The sequence below is a fragment of the Ambystoma mexicanum genome, chromosome 10 (genome assembly GCF_040938575.1).
Source record: "Ambystoma mexicanum isolate Mex_15411 chromosome 10, UKY_AmexF1_1, whole genome shotgun sequence".
Classification (NCBI taxonomy): domain Eukaryota; kingdom Metazoa; phylum Chordata; class Amphibia; order Caudata; family Ambystomatidae; genus Ambystoma; species Ambystoma mexicanum.
The window spans coordinates 90,060,042-90,078,246 of NC_090932.1; positions in this window are offsets into that span (position 1 = coordinate 90,060,042).

Sequence of the window (18,205 nt, forward strand, 5' to 3'; positions counted from 1 at the left end):
CCACTTACTGGTGATCTTTATTACTCCTAGTCCTAGTCTCCCTTTCAGGAGAATGTACTTTTAAGCTAGCCCTGTGCCGGTAGAGGAGCTTTTCCAAAAGCTTCATGATTATTTCCTTCATGCCCCACATGTGGAGTAGTGGTGAAAGAACCCCCCACCCGATTAACCAGAATGTAACCAATGTCATTTCAAATTCTGGGCTGCCGACGAGGGGATGAGTACTGTGACCAGGAATTGTAGGATGAGGAGTAATGAAGAATATTGGAAAGTAATCCAGCATAACCTCCATGGCCAAATTCCTCATTCCAGTAGATACTCAGGAAGTATAACAAATTGATCGACCAGAAGATCCAACAGACTGTTGACCACACCCCATGGGAAATCTAATATTCTCAAAGGATATGCATTTTTTTTACAGAGCAGCAGCATGCAGAACCCCAATGCTGAAGTCCTGCAAAGAAGACACCCCTCTCACCTGTACGAAATAGTGATGTGTGACAAAGAGAGTATTAACCCAAGTGGCTGCAGTGCACATTTCCTTCAAGGGACCTTTCCGGGCCTTTGCCCCTGAAGCTGCGATCCCACTAATGGATATTCTGTGGATACCCGCAGGATAGGGACGGTTGAAAACTGAGGGTGCTGGGGCCACTGTGCCCGTCAGTCATTGATGCTCAAGATGTGTTCTTCAATGGGCCAATAGGAGGATGGTCTCAAAAGACTGTCGGATGAGAGAAAAGAGGATGTTTTGTCTAGGTAAGCGAAGAGAGGCTTCTTGACATCTAAAACCGGTGGATAGGGAAGTGATATCCTGTTTTCCATGGAACCTGGAGAAATGATTGGGACAAAAGGTAGCATTGCTTCTGATGCTTACTGCATATTGTTGAAACATTAAGAATAGTGGCGGGCAGATCAGTGCCCCCAACTTCCCGATTCTCTTGGCAGATGTGAAATCAGCCTGAACCACTGATTTTATTGGCAGAACTCTGATTCTGATGCTATTTTGGGGTTTGAAGGGATAAACAGGGAAGGCCTACAGGTGATCTCAGAGGGGCCTAGTGATGGCAAACCGGTTTAGCAAGTGAGCACCAGCTCTTCTCTGACTGAGATGCCCACCCAAGGCTGCATGAAATCTCTGGCAGCTGCCCATTGACTCCTGAAGGAGGAGATAGCTATCCCCAGAGAAACCCCACCCTGGAAAAATTGCAACAGGGGAAGAGGGTCACATGAAACAGGATAAAGGGACTTTGTAGAACAAAGTAATTACAAATCTTTCCAGTGATAGTTACACGCTTTGAAATGTGATGGTAATATAGATGGCTAGCTAATTTGTAGGTGCTCTGGTTTTTCAAGACCCTACATCTTGAATTCCATAACAACCTTTCTCACATAATGAAGCGTGAATGAAAGGCTTACCCAAGAACCAAGAGGACACAGTGAGCGTGTTCCATGTTGGCAAGGTGGCAAACCACATTACCAGGGGGACCCGTGATCTTCTCGACCAATGAGCAACCACCACTATCACCTTTGCTGTGTTCTTCTGAATTTTGAGGTCTACCCTGGAAATGAGAGAGTAGGAAGGGGTAAAAGCCTATCCTCTGGCCATATTTATGGATACCTGGATACAAACATTGGAAGATGGAAGTTGGTTGAGAGGCAAAGAAGGTCAGACAATAGTCTTCCAAAGTATCTGGTCATTGCATCTAATGCCATTCCATCAAACTTTTTCCATCTAAAAAATGTCCATCGAATGCATATTTTGGGGGGGGGGGGTAAAGGGTTAATCTTTGTTTAGGTGCATTATAAAGGGTAAAACACGGTGCTTGGGGGGGACCCCCCAAAAATAACTCCCCCCAAAAAAGACTAAAAAATGCATTCGATGCAAATTTTTTAGATTGAAAAAATTTGATGTAAATGCATGTCGATACAAGGAATTCGATGCAATGACCATAAACCGTCTTCAAACGCAAAGACTCTCTCTGTTGGACATGCCTGAGTGTACTGACACTCACTGCAATGGTGGAAATAGTTGCCTCGGGAGATGCACTTGTGCATGGCGGTTCATGTATGCCAATGTTGTTGTGTCGGGTATCTGGATCAGGATTGCCAAGCTCTAGATGTATGCCTGCAAGTGCTGCTGGGCCTGGAAAACAGCTGCTAATCCCTTCCAAATGGAGGCCATTGCAGACTACGGTGATTACGTCCCTGAGCTGATGATGACTGCAGAGTTGCCTCCATCCAAGACCACTGGAATCCATTGGGATAATGCCATCAGCGGATGAATTACAGTGGATCCCCTTGACAGGCTTTGCGGAATCCACACCACGGTAGCCCTGGGGTGGGATATTGATGAATAGGAATTAGAGTGTTCTATTATTTTATCTGATGTTTGAAAACACTCTGTACTTGGTCGAGCAGAGGTCCTGGTGAAGGCTGGTCCAGCGAGCTACAAATACACATGACACCATGGGGACTTGGAGCAGGAGACATTTTTCAAGCCATGGACAGGTTTTGATGTAGAAAGTTTGAGAGTCATTTACTGAGATGGCAGGCTTGCTCTTATGGTAGCCTGACCACTCCCTCCTAAGGGAGGAACCTGGCCACTATGCAGTTTAAGGCCTCAGATGGCCTTTTTTCCAGGTCCATCAGAAAAGTTCACTTCTGTAGTGTCCAGCAAGATGCTTCCATGTGTTGAATTGCTGTAACCTGTGAAGGACCCTTAGTAGCTCAGTCACCCAAGTCTGGCTATATTGCAATAGCCTGTTGGTTCAAGAGAGCTACCACTGAAGCCAGAGCCTTGGAGGCCACACACAGTGATGTGTTGGTTCTATGTTAGAACAATAAACTTTTTGTATCATGAGTAAAAACACCACATTATGTTTTTACAGATGTATTTCTGCAAAATGCAGGGGAGACCTAAAACGTGCCCTCTTCGCCTATCCTCCTATCCCCCTTACTACATACACCTACCCCCAAACCCCCATCTCCCTGTTTGGGGGAAAAATAAAGATGTAAACAAAATCGATAAAATTCAATCTTTTTTACTCATGATCACCTTAGTGAATACCTATGTGCTTAGTCCACAGTGAAGCACAATGAACGTATAATGTTGATGCCCTGCCTCAATCTTAGGAACGGGTGATGTGCCTTCCCGAGGAGGACCTGAAGGCAGGCGTCTAGGAGGTGATTAGAGGGATTGGGCCTCATTACGAGGTCGGTGGTAAGGGGTTAACGGCAACGGTAAGGGTGCCGTTGCTGTTAGCCCCTTACTGCCCTATTACGTGGTCCTTTAGCGGTTTACCAGGCACCCTTAGCGGGACCCGCTAAAGGATAAGGGAGCTAATAACGGGCCCGCTTATTAGCTCCTTCCCCATTCCCATTGAGCCCTATGGGGGCTCGAATGGGAATGGGGAATGGTTTTCGGAATGGGGACTTACTTGGTCTCCAAGGTCGGAATGACCCGGTAAGTACCCATTCCGAGAACCTGAACCTGCTATGTGGTAAGGGGGTGGCCATGGTGCAAATAGCACCATGGCTACCTCCAACCTCGTAAAGAGGCCCATTATCTTTGGTAGTTCCTCCATGTTTTCTTGCAGCATTTATCCTTCTTCAGATCCATCAACAGGCGGAAGCCGATGTCTTCAGTATCACAGAGGATTGTGAGTGATATGTTATGTTATGCTATGGTGATTGATACTGTGCACTGCTGCCATTTGCATGGTACTTCCGGTGCTCTTGTGGATCTGAAAGGGAAGGTGGGAGTGGGTTGGTTAGAGGAGAAGAGGGAAAAGCAGAAGGTGTTGTGCTTAGCTGTTGGTGCCTGTAGAGCCAGGAGTAACCGGAGAGTGTGTGTGTGTGTGTGTGTGATCAGCCTTTGTTGCGGGGTCTTTGTACCCAGGTGTGAGTTGGCATTCAGAGGCAATGATGCGATCCTCCTGTTGGGTGCGTATCCAGGAGTTGAATCTCAGACATACCGTTCTTGGGGTAGTAAGGTGCTCCCACGTATGAAATATTTTAGCATACATATTAACTATGTGATGTGGCGGTAGGGCATTCCAATACTTGGAGGCAATGACCGGCAAGCTCAGCCCCCCCGAGCTCTGTAGTATGAACCTTGGGGTTGTGAGAAGGAGCATGTTAGAGGTCCGAGTGGGTCCGACAGACAGACAGTGTTTTTTTGATCGTTTGCGAGAGGTATCTTGGGCCAGTGTTCAAGAGGCATTTGTGTGTGATGGCTGAAGATTTGAATAGAAGGCACTCACGAATCAGCAATTAACCTTTCATGCCGGTTGATGCTCTGATGTCTCACATTGTGGCTTGAAGCAGCCTATGGATGCTTAGAATTGGACCTCCCTATGCCAGGACATTAAATAAGCTTAATTTGATAAAGGTTTGCAGCTTCTTGAGCACGGCCACCACGTGTCTGCCTTCCATGGGCACCTGGCGTATTCATTCTTTTAGTGTTTTCCCAAGGATTCAGCTTCTGGAAATGAATATTCAAGGCTGCATTGTGTTGGGACCCATCTGTTTGCCAGTCCCTTGTCTGCGTGTTGCTCCTGGTGTTGCAAGCGAAACAAGGAGTTTGCGCGTAATCGAGTGCAAAGAGTCAATTCCTCAAGCATCCTTTGCATGAGGTAGGGCTGGGTGATATATCGAGTTTTGGAGATATATTGATATATTTTCAAAATCGATATAGGATGAGACAAAATATTGTTAACATCCAGATATATGCATATATATATATATATATATATATATGCATTATTGCATATACTACATTTTTTTATTTACATTTTGATATTTACACAGCTGTGTGTATTCTCAAACAAAAAGAGGAACCCTGTATCTGCACTTCATTGTGCTCAATGTCTTGCACATAAAGGTGTTTGTGACATCTCACATGTTGTTGCTTACAACTGAGCATTTAACCCACATAAACAATATTGAGATATATATTGTACATCTCTATTCAACTCCAAAATATTGAGATATGACTTTTGATCCATATCGTCCATCTGTAGGATGAGGGCCTGCTGGGAGAGCGGAGCAGAGAGTGGAGCGGCGGTGGTGGGCATAGCCGGGCCAGGGGAGCTGTGTGCGGTGAGGTAAGAGAGGGGAAAAAGGTTCGGGTGGTGGGCGAGCAGAGTGGAGGTGGAATGGAGATGGTTGGAGAGGTGTTGGTGGAGGAAGGGGCAGGGTCACCGGGGGTTGTCCCCCAGAATAGAAGTGCAGAGAATCAGGGGGGCTGCAAGGTGGCAGAGTGCCCCCCCGAGATTGGGAGCATGGGGATAAGGCGGTATGTGGCGGAGGAGCATTGTTCTATGGAGGCAACGGGGCTCTTTTGCAAGAGAGTTCCGAATTGAATAATTTCGGCAGGCCATATTAGACCATGCTCGAATCTTCAAGCTGTCAGCGTTTTGTCCATTGCTAATGTGTGGAATCCAACCTCATCTAAGGCAATACCAAAGAGCGTTCAGTTCTCAATGGCTGAAGAGTCCTTTCCTCCTCTATAATACTGAAGAGGTCCTGGAAGTCAGATGGCAGGGCATTACTTGTGTAGGTGGCATATGAGCAAGCTCTTAGAGACCCGTGGGCTCCTACATACGCTTACTTCAGGGCAGTGTCCCCCTTGTGGTCGACGCGGTCTTGTGCCACTCTTCCTTTGCCAACACGCGTCGTCCTATGAGCCTTGCCAGTGGAGCAGAGGGGCATAGACAGGGTAGGGCCTGAGCGGGCAAGGATCACCCAAAATCTGTAAATTTCCACTCAGCAGCACTGCAAGGGCATTCACAGATGTTAAAGTCACTGCTGTGAGCCCAACCACATTAGCTTCAGGCCGCACTTGGAAGACATTCCTGGCTTCGCCTACACAGCAAGCGTTGTCCTCCTATTTTGCTAAGCATTGTTGACTAGTCCCCATCCCTTTTTGAAGTGCACTTTGGTACTGGACCTAGACATGGACATTTTCAGGGTCATGACATTCCCTTTTCATCTTTTTTTCTGAACTTATTATGTATTAGAAGGAATGCTATTTGAGCTGCTTGTAAATACTATCTAGGTTTGGTCTCAGTTCTTTTCTATGGCTCATTAGATATGTGGGACCCATTTACAACACAACATAGAACACCTTTGCCAAGGAATCTATTTACCCCTTGATTCCTGGGTGGAATGAAGCTCCTGTGAGGATGACCTCCTTCTTCTGACTCCTCTCTTCCTGCTCTTAGCCTGCACCGCCTTCATTGCCTCCTTGACTAAGCTCCTTATTGGTTTTTGAGGTGGGGAGGTTGAGAAGCGCCTGGCTCTCAATTGTCTTGATCGCCCTCTGTGGAGCGAACTGCTGTCTTCAGGCCTAGCTTGCTTCCTCCACTCTCTGGATTTGAGTGGTACCTCGCTCATTCTGATCTGCACTATAAGGCCAGTGCAACAAAGTGACAGTGCTGAAAAAGGTTAGCGCTCCTTAGTACAGATGCACATTCATGACCCTGGGGGGGGTGGACTGGCCTATAGGGAGCTCTGGAGATTTCCCGGTAAGCCTCTGCATCTTGGGCCTCTTTTGTGTGGTAACCTATTTTATTTCCACATTTTCTTATAGGAAAAATGTTGAGCTTGCTGAAATTATGCAATATGGGACCACTTTGAATAGTATTTCCACGGCCAATTTGGGCTCCCAGTTCACCCCTGCTGATGCACCATGCGTGTTGGGGAATACCACTGTAAATGCTGAATGGATTTCGTGATGGCCTGTCTGTTGACCTTACTTAAAGTGAGTGTCAGTACCCGGTAGGGGGCTGCACTGCCTGGGATCACTATCCCACATGGCCACCTCGATGCCAAATCTGCAACAAGGCGCGGACATTGTGGAGCCTGTTTCACCTCATTGATTCCCCAGGGATAGCTTCCCACTAACTTAATGGTCTTTCCCAACTCTTCCCTTTTACCCACCCTGCTCCCTGTGCCTTATGGCTCCCTCCCCGATCTGGTGACCTCCCTCTAGGCTTCACGACATTACAATCTCCTTCCTTTCTGAACATAACATCAACAATGAGTCCATCTCCTCAATTAGTCTCTGAGCTCTATTCTGTACTCTTTGAGGCCGGCCAGTGTCACTCATTTGGCCTCGGCCCAGGATCGGTCCCTCCCAGAAAACTGCCAGCTCATCTCCTGACATCTCTCCATCTCCTTCGTGAGGGGTCACAGTCCACCCCTGCTGGCCAGTGGCCGCTACCGCCGGAGTTGCTCTCCATGCTGGGAATTCTCGCCTCCACTCCCTGTGCCGCACGTTGTGCACATGGTCACATTCGTGCAGCCTTCATTTGGCAACTGCGCAGCGGCATGGGCGGGTCGACCGCCTCGTCTCCAGTGCCAGTCTCAGGTAGGAGGCTGCCCTCCCTGGGATTATGATCCCACACGGCCACGTCAATGCCAAATGTGCAATAAGGCGTGGACACTCTGGTGCCAGGTTCACCTCCTTTATTCCCCGGGGCTAGCTTCCCACGGATCTAACGGTATTGCCCAACTCCTCCCCATTACCCACCCCGCTCCCCGTATCTTCCGCCTCCATCCCTGATCGAGTAACCTCCCTCTAGGCTTCACCAAATTACTGTGAGCATTTTTTGGCTTCCTGATAATGTCACCTAGTCTGCATCTTGTGCCTCTATCTGGTGGTGGGGAGCAGCCTTTGATCCTTGTCTGTGGTCTGCTCCAACAGAGCCCGGTGGATCAATCTGTGCTCTGTTATAATTTACTCCCCCAGCAAGGCCCCGCCATGGTGGGGGTGGTAGTTATTACCTATAAAGCCCTATTTAGCAAATGATGGCCCCACTGTAGATCGGTGGGGGGGCCATGCTTCACTGGGTGCAGCAGGTGTGTTCACAAAAGCGTGTGTTGTCTTCCGAAGCTAGAACAAGCTCAGCAGGTCTTCCCTTAGGAAAAATCAGAGGGTTTCTGGGCAAAGGGGTGGTTCTTATTCCCGAGTCTGCCCGGTCCAGAGACCTAAAGTACTCCTCACTGATGATGCCCAACAAGGCTGAAACATGTCTGGTGATGTTTGTGGTCTCGAGCAGAAGGGATGTTGTGATGCTGGAAATGTATCATTGTCCTTTACTGCTTTTTATCGTGTGTTCTGTCGTGTTTTCCACGCAGGAGTTCATGTGGGACTCCTGGCGGTGCAGCTCTCTCTCTTTTGGTTTGGTGAACAGAGCCCTGGGATACCCTTATGGCACTCATGGGTAGGGGTACAACCCTGTGCCCCTAGTGTATGTTTTCGGGCATCTGTGTGTGACCCACAGAGCAGGGTACGGGCTGGTGGCAGCTCCGTGCTGAAATGACTGGTTCCCTGAGCGTCCTCCATTTTGGGATGCCCACGCCCTGTCATTGGAATCGGTAGATTCCTGATGGAGACAAAATGGCCCCCATGGCCTCTTGCCTTCCATCACCTGTTACCATGATCTTCCCGAAGTCCCGGGAAGCCCTGCCTCTGTCCCTTCCCCCTGACTGGCTGTTGGGTGGAAGTTCCGTATATGGTACTGTGGGGAAGTGCCGACTAGTCTGGCTGGAGCCTTCTCAACGACCGTATGTTGTGGGTACGCCTGTGGGTGGGACCTGGGTGAATGGAGTGTGTGACGAATTTACATTCTATGTTGTGGCTGTCTAGTATCTGGTGTTTGACACAATGGTTGAGACAGCCCTGCCCGAAACCGGTATGAATGCAGCTTGGAGTGTTGAATGGCTCGGTACTTGTCCCAATACACATAACTTGTTGTGAGTGTCTGGAGAGAAGTGAATGGCCTGAATACCTTGTGTACCTGATTGGTTGACTGCCTGCCTGAATGCCCGTAGTCGTGATTGGATGCTTGAGTGCGACCCAGCCGAATGAATGGGAGATCAACAGTATATCTGGGGACCTCTCACTGCTAGGAATCGTGTTCAGAAGCTGAAGTCCACTACGACGAGTAACTGGAGTGAAGCTTAACCTTGAGCCCTGCTGGACGAGAAGAATTGCTGTTGCTCTCCTTCGCAATCTGAAAGCTGCTATACTTCAAGAACTGACCCAGAGAGGACCTGGTAAGGCGCCCTCTTCCCGAGCTACGAGGGACCATCGTGCACAGCCGATCTTTGCCTAAGCTCCCTGGTAGACAGACCTTCGACAGGCTGCCGACCCGATATGGGGACTGCTGCGGAACTCCAAGGAGAAGCGCCCAGACTGTTGTCCGTCACCGTCGCCAACCTCTGTCACCGACTGGAGCCGCCGTGCTCCCATTGCCTAAGAAACTTCATTTAACCAAGGATGCTTTTGTCTGCATCGTCGCCGCTGTATCCTGCTGGAGAAGGCCTGACCGTCGACGCGCCGAGGAGCATCCACCGGTGGGTTTCCCTCCACCCAAAGACCACAAAGACGCCAACGACTCGACGCCCTTGCTGGGCCACAGTTCTTCAACTCTTTGCGGTCCAGAAATATCGACACCGAGGTGGCCTACATGCCTCTTCCTTGCAGGATGTTTACGCTTCTCCATCAACGAGCACCGCTAGGAACGACGCGGCCACTTCACCGTCGTAGCTTGACCTGTTCTCTGTCGGACGTTCGACGACCCGTGACTCCTGTCTGAAAGGGAGGACACTCAAGAAGGGTTGTCGATTTCCCCGACACGGAACGCTACAACACCAAGGTACTTTGGGGTTGCAGAACTAGTGGGAAGTCTAGGGGTGAACAATATATGGACTGGGCTTATATCTTTCTTCTACAGGTTGCCCGGGTGGGGGGATCTCCACACAGAGCTGTGTTTAACGTTAGTTACCAGTATTCTGCCTATTGCTCAACCATCCTGCTTTCCTTCCTATCTCTACTGCTGGTTTCCTCTTTATTTTGATCTGTGTGTCATTATGACCGTATGCACTTTAATAAGATCAGGTAACGTTAGTGGTACCAGTTTAGAACTGTACATATTTACCATTGTTGATTTTTGGAGTACAAAGTGAGTTATCGTGATTCTGTCTATGAGCGAATATTAATTATATAAAGACTGTGTTTTAACCGATACAGTGCGTGGACATTCCTTCGTGGATGCTCGGGGACTACACTGTACTTAAGAACCAGCTCGCATCACCTCCCGAGAAGCTAGGCCTTGATTGCTCGTCCATTGCTACCGTAATAGAGAATCTTGGCAGGGCTCTCTGTGCCTCCCCTCTACCATGTAGAGAGCGGAAGTGCAGACCCCACCTCTGGTCTTTACAGCTGGTGGCAGTGGTGGGATGCTTATGGTTTTAAGACTCAGTGTATAACCGTGCCACTTACAAAGGATATCTGCGCTTTGTTAAATTAAGGTTCAGTCATGTACGAGATAACTGCATTACAAGCAATGGAATCTATTGCGAATGGTAAATTGACTCGGATGAGCTTAGAGGCTTTCCAGAGTGCTTGTGAAGCCAGGGAATTAGACTTTGTGGATAAGTCTAGGGCAGAGCTGATAGCTGCCCTGGTGGACTACCAGATCGATTGTGAAACTCTTGAAGGGGGGATTCTACCAATGAGGACTCTACCCCGGGGGTTGTCGCCAAAATTGATTCTGGGACTGCCGCAATTCCTGCTGCCTCTGTTCCAAACCCCAACAATTCTTTAGAGCTTGAGTTATTGAGGATGAAGTTAGCCTTTGAATATCGCAAGTAGGAACTAGATGCTGAGCTTATGAATGAGGAGTTGGCACAGCAAGTGGAACTCAAGAATAGGGATCTTGAACTCAAAGACAAGGACACTGAATGTCAGCGAATCCAGTTGGAGAAAGCTTGAGTGGAGGCTTCGGCGAAACCAGTTGAGAGTGTCAGGTCCCCAACAACCAAGTTTATGAAAGATTTGGTTGGTGTGTATGCGGAGGGTTCCGATATCCTCCAATGGATTGAAGCGTTTGAGATGGCTTGTGCAATTCACGATGTTGATAAGAGAGATTGGGCTAAGTGTTTGTTAAGCAGAGAGCCTCAAACTGGATATGACTGTATTCTGAAGCTGAGTGTGGAAGAAAGGGGTCAGTATGAGTGCATGAAGTCTGCTTGTCTGCTTTAATCGCCAAGTTTGGCAAAACGCCTACCCAATATCTTAAACGGTTCAGGGATTTTAAGAAACAAGAGAATGTGTCTTGGGTTGACTGGGTGAGTGCTGCGCACATGAACATGATGGGGTGGATTGATGGTTACAAAGTGAAAACGTTTGTTGAATTGTCTCACCTCTTGTTTTTTGAGCATTTTTCGGAAGCCTGTTCACCAGAGCTGTGTCAGTATGTTGCTGACCAGAACATTTTGGACCCCTTTAAGCTGGCTAGGTTGGCTGACAAGTGGGTCTCCCACCGGGTGTCCCCTAAGGACTCCAGTGGGAAGGACAAGGACAATGAAAAGGGGGCCACTCAGAAAGCTGAGGAGTCCCAAAAGCAATCAAAGTCGGGTAAACCAAAACCTTCCTCTCCGAAGACCCAAAAACCTTGTGGGGATAAGTCTGTTGTGGGTGGGAGTAAGAGTAGTGGTCTGCCTGCTGCAAAGCCGGGTCCCAGTGGTTCCAGTACTGTACCCCGCACGCCTGGCACATGCTGGGATTGTGGGGCTCTGGATCACTGAAGGGGTGACCCCAAGTGTATGGGTAAGGCACTTGGAGTCCAGGCTGTCAGCCTGACCTATCCCTACTCCGTACCTGAGGTGGAGGCCACCATCCTCCCCATCTCTATTGGGATTACCTTCGGTGCTTCCGTAGAGATTTCCTTAGTGTCTCTTGGGGCCTGGGACCAGTACACAGAGGTACTGGTGACTATCCCGCAAAACACTCGTAGGATTTTGAGAAGTGTCCTCTTGAATGGCCAGCCTTCTACTGGTTTGAGAGACACTGGGGCAAGCACGACAGTGGTGGACCGGACCCTGCTCAAGCCAGAGGACTATGTAGGTGCTCCTCTGAGAACCACCCGGTTAGCTGGAGGGCCTCCAAAATTATCGCCTGTAGCCTTAGTCAACATTACGATTGGAGACAAGACAGCAAAGCTTCTGGTCCTGGTACAGGACAACGTGCCTTTAAATATTTTATTGGGCAACGATTTGGTCGAATTGGGGATGATCGCGGATGGTCTACCCATGGCTGCTGTGGCAGTCACCTGATCGCAGGTCACACAGGATCCCGCTGTGAGCCCGGTATCCTTGCTGACGGGGAAACCCAGGGCACGAAAGAAACGGAGGAGTAAGAAGGCCGCCCCTGTGGAGGGAGCCCCTACTCCTCCCGCTGCTCCGACAGCGTACATTGGGAACCATGCTCCGGACGGGCTGGGTCCAGTGGTAAATCCCATCTCAACTCCTGTGTGAGACGAGCCAGAAGACTTTCCTGTGGGAGAGGCTCTTAACCCAGAGGATCATCCAGACCTTCAATGCTTGTTGTCTGAAGGGGGACCCTCCCGGGCGGACTTCTGTAAGGGACAGCGAGAGTGCCACTCTCTCGAGGGTCTGAGGACACAGGCCCAGTCCCAGGCACAAGGAGAAGTACCTAGGACATTTCGGATTTATTGGGAGGGTGAGTTCCTTGTTAGTGAGCCCACTAAGCCTGAACCTGGTGCCCTCAAGAGGTTGGTGGTACCCCAGGTTTACCGGCCCTTCCTGCTGCAGTTGGCGCATGAGGTGCCCTTGGTTGGTCATCTTGGTACCAAGAAGACTAAGCAGAGGCTCTCTGCCCATTTCTACTGGCCACGGATGGGAGTAGAAGTGGAGTCCGACTGCAGGACCTGCCAACTTGTCAGCTGTCTGGCAAGACTGGAGGCAGAGTCATTGCCCCCTAGTGGTGGGCACACCATTTGAGAAGGTTGGCATCGACATCGTCGGTCTCCTTGACCCTCCCACGTCGGGTGGACATCGGTTCATCCTAGTTTTGATAGATCATGCTACCAGGTACCCTGAGGCTATACCCCTTCGGACGGTTACGGGCAAGGTGTTTGCCAGGGCTCTCCTGGGCATTTTCACCCATGTTGGATGGGAGGTTGTCTCTGATAGAGGATCCAACTTCATGTCGAGTTACATGAAAACCATCTGGAAAGAATGCGGAGTAACTTACAAGTTCTCCACCTCTTACCACCCAGTCCAATGGTTTGGTTGAGAGATTTAACAAAACTCTCAAGGGCATGTTAGGCGCTTTGGAAGAGCCCCTGCGGAAGAAGTGGGATCTTATCCTGCCATGCCTGCTCTTTGCTTACAGAGAGGTACCTCAAGAGGGTGTTGGTTTCAGCCCCTTTGAGTTACTCTTTGGACATCTCGTGAGGGTGCCCCTCACCTTGATCCGAGAAGGTTGGGAGGCCACCCCTCCACGTCCCGCCAAGCAAGTGGGGGACTATGTGTTAGGTCTCAGACAGAGGATGACACAGATGATGGGTCAGGCAACAGGAATTCTTAAGGCCAGCCAGAAATTGAATAAGTACTGGCATGACCTTAAAGCATTGCAAGTGGATTGGACTCCGGGCCAGGAGGTCCTTGTGATGGAGCCTACCAAGCCTTGGGCTTTGGCGGATAAATGGACTGGACCCTTCAGGATAATCTCCAAGATGGGCAAGGTCAATTATCTGGTTGACATGGGAGCCTCTGAGTAGCCCCTTAGATTTTCCATGTTAACAGGCTCAAGCCTTTCCACAGGCGGGCCGAAATCTCATGTGTCTTGCTAGCTTCAGGGCAAGAAGAGGATGAGAGTGAGCCCCTTCCTGATTTGCTGCATAGCAACCCTCAGGATGGCTCCGTGGAGGGAGTGCATCTCTCTCCCGATCTGACGACAGAGCAGCAGAATGCCTGCCGGGCTTTGCTCTGACAGTACGCCTCTCTGTTTTTACTGACACCAGGCCTTACACCGTGGTGTAGGCACGAGATTGACACTGGTGACAGTGTGCCTGCCAAAAGCAGGTGCTACCGTATGTCAGATACCGTCAAGAACCACATCCAGGCTGAGGTCACCAAGATGTTGGATCTGGGTGTTATTGAACCCTCAACCAGTCCCTGATCCAGTCCCGTGGTCCTTGTCCGCAAGGCAAGTTCCCCGGCAGGCACCCAGGATTGGAGGTTCTGTGTGGACTACCGAGGAGTCAATGCTGTCACCAAGACTGATGCCCACCCTTTGCCCCGGGCTGATGAGCTTGTGGACACCATAGGTGCTGCCAAACTTGTGAGCACCTTCGACCTTACCTCAGGTTATTGGCAAATAGCTCTGACGGACCATGACAAGGAAAAGATGGCATTCTCAACACCAGAGGGACTCTACCAGTTTAGGGTTATGCCTTTCAGGCTGAAGAACGCCCCTGCCACTTTCCAGAGATTAGTCAACCATGCGCTCAGTGGGCTGGAAGCCTTTTGTGTGGCTTACTTTGACGACATTGCCGTCTACAGTTCCACCTGGGAAGAGCATTTGACTCATCTGGATAAAGTGTTGCAGGCGTTAAAAAGGGCTAACCTCACTATCAAGGCCACCAAGTGCCAGATAGCTCAGGGGAAAGTCACCTATCTTGGTCATGAGGTAGGAGGGGGTCAAATCCAACCTCTCCCCAGTAAGGTACAGGACATACATGACTGGGGGACTCCTGCTACTCAAACTCAGGTGAGGGCCTTTCTGGGCCTCACTGGGTATTATCGCAATTTCACGGCAGACTATGGAACCATAGCTGCCCCACTGACAGCGTTGACTTCACCCAAACACCCTAGGAAGGTTAATTGGACTGAAGACTGTCAGAGGGCATTTGATGGCTTGAAAGGAAGTCTGTGTCGGGCACCCGTGCTGTGTGCGCCTGACTACAGCCGACCCTTTATCGTCCAGACGGATGCCTGCGACACCGGAATTGGAGCTGTCTTGTCCCAGTTAGATGACAAAGGGAGAGAACATCCTATCATATTCATCATTAGACAACTTAAGGGTAGGGAACTCAGGTGGGCTACTTTTGAAAAGGAATGTTTTAGTATAGTTTGGAGCCTTAGGCGCTTTAGACCCTACCTTAACGGGTCTAGCTTCAAGCTCCAAACCGATCATAAGCCCCTGAAGTGGCTTATGCAGATGAAGGGTGAAAACCCGAAACTGCTCAGGTGGTCCATTAGTCTGCAAGGGCTCGAATTTACCATTGAGCACAGACCAGGGAAGGGTCACGATAATGCAGATGGCCTTTCCAGAAGGTATTTTGACCATCTGGATGAGGGTGCCTATCCTGTGGGAGATTAGGCACCCTCCACCTCAGTCTGGGGGGGGGCAACTGTGATGCTGGAAATGCATCAGAGGGACAGGGCCTCCATATCCTTGTCCTTTACTGCTTTTTATTGTGTGTTCTGTCTTGTTTTCCGCACAGGAGTTCATGTGGGACTCCTGGCGGTGCAGCTCTCTCTCTTTTGATTTGGTGAACAGAGCCCTGGGATACCCTTATGGCACCCATGGGTAGGGGTACAACCCTGTGTCCCTAGTGTATGTTTTTGGGCACCTGTGTGTGACCCACAAAGCAGGGTACGGGCTGGTGGCAGCTCTGTGCTGAAATGACTGGTGCTCTGAGCGCCCTCTATTTTGGGATGCCCAGGCCCTGTCATTGGAATCGGTAGATTCCTGATGCAAACAAAATGGCCCCCATCTCCTCTTGCTTTCCATCACCTGTTACCCTGATCTTCCCGAAGTCCTTGGAAGCCCTGCCTCTGTCCCTTCCCCCTGACTGGCTGTTGGGTGGAAGTTCCGTATATGGTAGTGTGGGGAAGTGCCGACTAGACTGGCTGGAGCCTTCTCAACGACCGTATGTTGTGGGTACGCCTGTGGGTGGGACCTGGGTGAATGGAATGTGTGACGAATATACATTCTATGTTGTGGCTGTCTAGTATCTGGTGTTTGACACAATGGTTGAGACAGCCCTGCCCGAAACCGGTATGAATGCAGCTTGGAGTGTTGAATGGCTCGGTACTTGTCCCAATACACATAACTTGTTGTGAGTGTCTGGAGAGAAGTGAATGGCCTGAATACCTTGTGTACCTGATTGGTTGACTGCCTGCCTGAATGCCCGTAGTCGTGATTGGATGCTTGAGTGCGACCCAGCCGAATGAATGGGAGATCAACAGTATATCTGGGGACCTCTCACTGCTAGGAATCGTGTTCAGAAGCTGAAGTCCACTACGACGAGTAACTGGAGTGAAGCTTAACCTTGAGCCCTGTTGGACGAGAAGAATTGCTGTTGCTCTCCTTCGCAATCTGAAAGCTGCTATACTTCAAGAACTGACCCAGAGAGGACCTGGTAAGGCGCCCTCTTCCCGAGCTACAAGGGACCATCGTGCACAGCCGATCTTTGCCTAAGCTCCCTGGTAGACAGACCTTCGACAGGCTGCCGACCCGATACGGGGACTGCTGCGGAACTCCAAGGAGAAGCGCCCAGACTGTTGTCCGTCACTGTCGCCAACCGCTGTCACCGACTGGAGCCGCCGTGCTCCCATTGCCTAAGAAACTTCATTTATCCAAGGATGCTTTTGTCTGCATCGTCGCCGCTGTATCCTGCTGGAGAAGGCCTGACCGTCGACGCGCCGAGGAGCATCCACCGGTGGGTTTCCCTCCACCCAAAGACCACAAAGACGCCAACGACTCGACGCCCTTGCTGGGCCACAGTTCTTCAACTCTTTGATGTCCAGAACTATCGACACCGAGGTGGCCCACACGCCTCTTCCTTGCAGGACGTTTACGCTTCTCCATCAACGAGCACCGCTAGGAACGACGCGGCCACTTCACCGTCGTAGCTTGACCTGTTCTCTGTCGGACGTTCGACGACCCGTGACTCCTGTCTGAAAGGGAGGACACTCAAGAAGGGTTGTAGATTTCCCCGACATGGAACGCTACAACACCAAGGTACTTTGGGGTTGCAGAACTAGTGGGAAGTCTAGGGGTGAACAATATATGGACTGGGCTTATATCTTTCTTCTACAGGTTGCCCGGGTGGGGGGATCTCCACACAGAGCTGTGTTTAACGTTAGTTACCAGTATTCTGCCTATTGCTCAACCATCCTGCTTTCCTTCCTATCTCTACTGCTGGTTTCCTCTTTATTTTGATCTGTGTGTCATTTTGACCGTATGCACTTTAATAAGATCAGGTAACGTTAGTGGTACCAGTTTAGAACTGTACATATTTACCATTGTTGATTTTTGGAGTACAAAGTGAGTTATCGTGATTCTATCTATGAGCGAATATTAATTATATAAAGACTGTGTTTTAACCGATACAGTGCGTGGACATTCCTTCGTGGATGCTCGGGGACTACACTGTACTTAAGAACCAGCTCGCATCACCTCCCGAGAAGCTAGGCCTTGATTGCTCGTCCATTGCTACCGTAATAGAGAATCTTGGCAGGGCTCTCTGTGCCTCCCCTCTACCATATAGAGAGCGGAAGTGCAGACCCCACCTCCGGTCTTTACAGCTGGTGGCAGCGGTGGGATGCTTATGGTTTTAAGACTCAGTGTATAACCGTGCCACTTACAAAGGATATCTGCGCTTTGTTAAATTAAGGTTCAGTCATGTACGAGATAACTGCATTACAAGGAATGGAATCTATTGCGAATGGTAAATAGACTCGGATGAGCTTAGAGGCTCTCCAGAGTGCTTGTGAAGCCAGGGAATTAGACTTTGTGGATAAGTCTAGGGCAGAGCTGATAGCTGCCCTGGTGGACTACCATATCGATTGTGAAACTCTTGAAGGGGGGATTCTACCAATGAGGACTCTACCCCGGGGGTTGTCGCCGAAACTAATTCTGGGAATGCCGCAATTCCTGCTGCCTCTGTTCCAAACCCCAACAATTCTTTAGAGCTTGAGTTATTGAGGATGAAGTTAGCCTTTGAATATCGCAAGTAGGAACTAGATGCTGAGCTTAAGAATGAGGAGTTGGCACATCAAGTCGAACTCAAGAATAGGGATCTTGAACTCAAAGACAAGGACACTAAATGTCAGCGAATCCAGTTGGAGAAAGCTTGAGTGGAGGCTTCGGCGAAACCAGTTGAGAGTGTCAGGTCCCCAACAACCAAGTTTATGAAAGATTTGGTTGGTGTGCATGCGGAGGGTTCCGATATCCTCCAATGGATTGAAGCGTTTGAGATGGCTTGTGCAATTCACGATGTTGATAAGAGAGATTGGGCTAAGTGTTTGTTAAGCAGAGAGCCTCAAACTGGATATGACTGTATTCTGAAGCTGAGTGTGGAAGAAAGGGGTCAGTATGAGT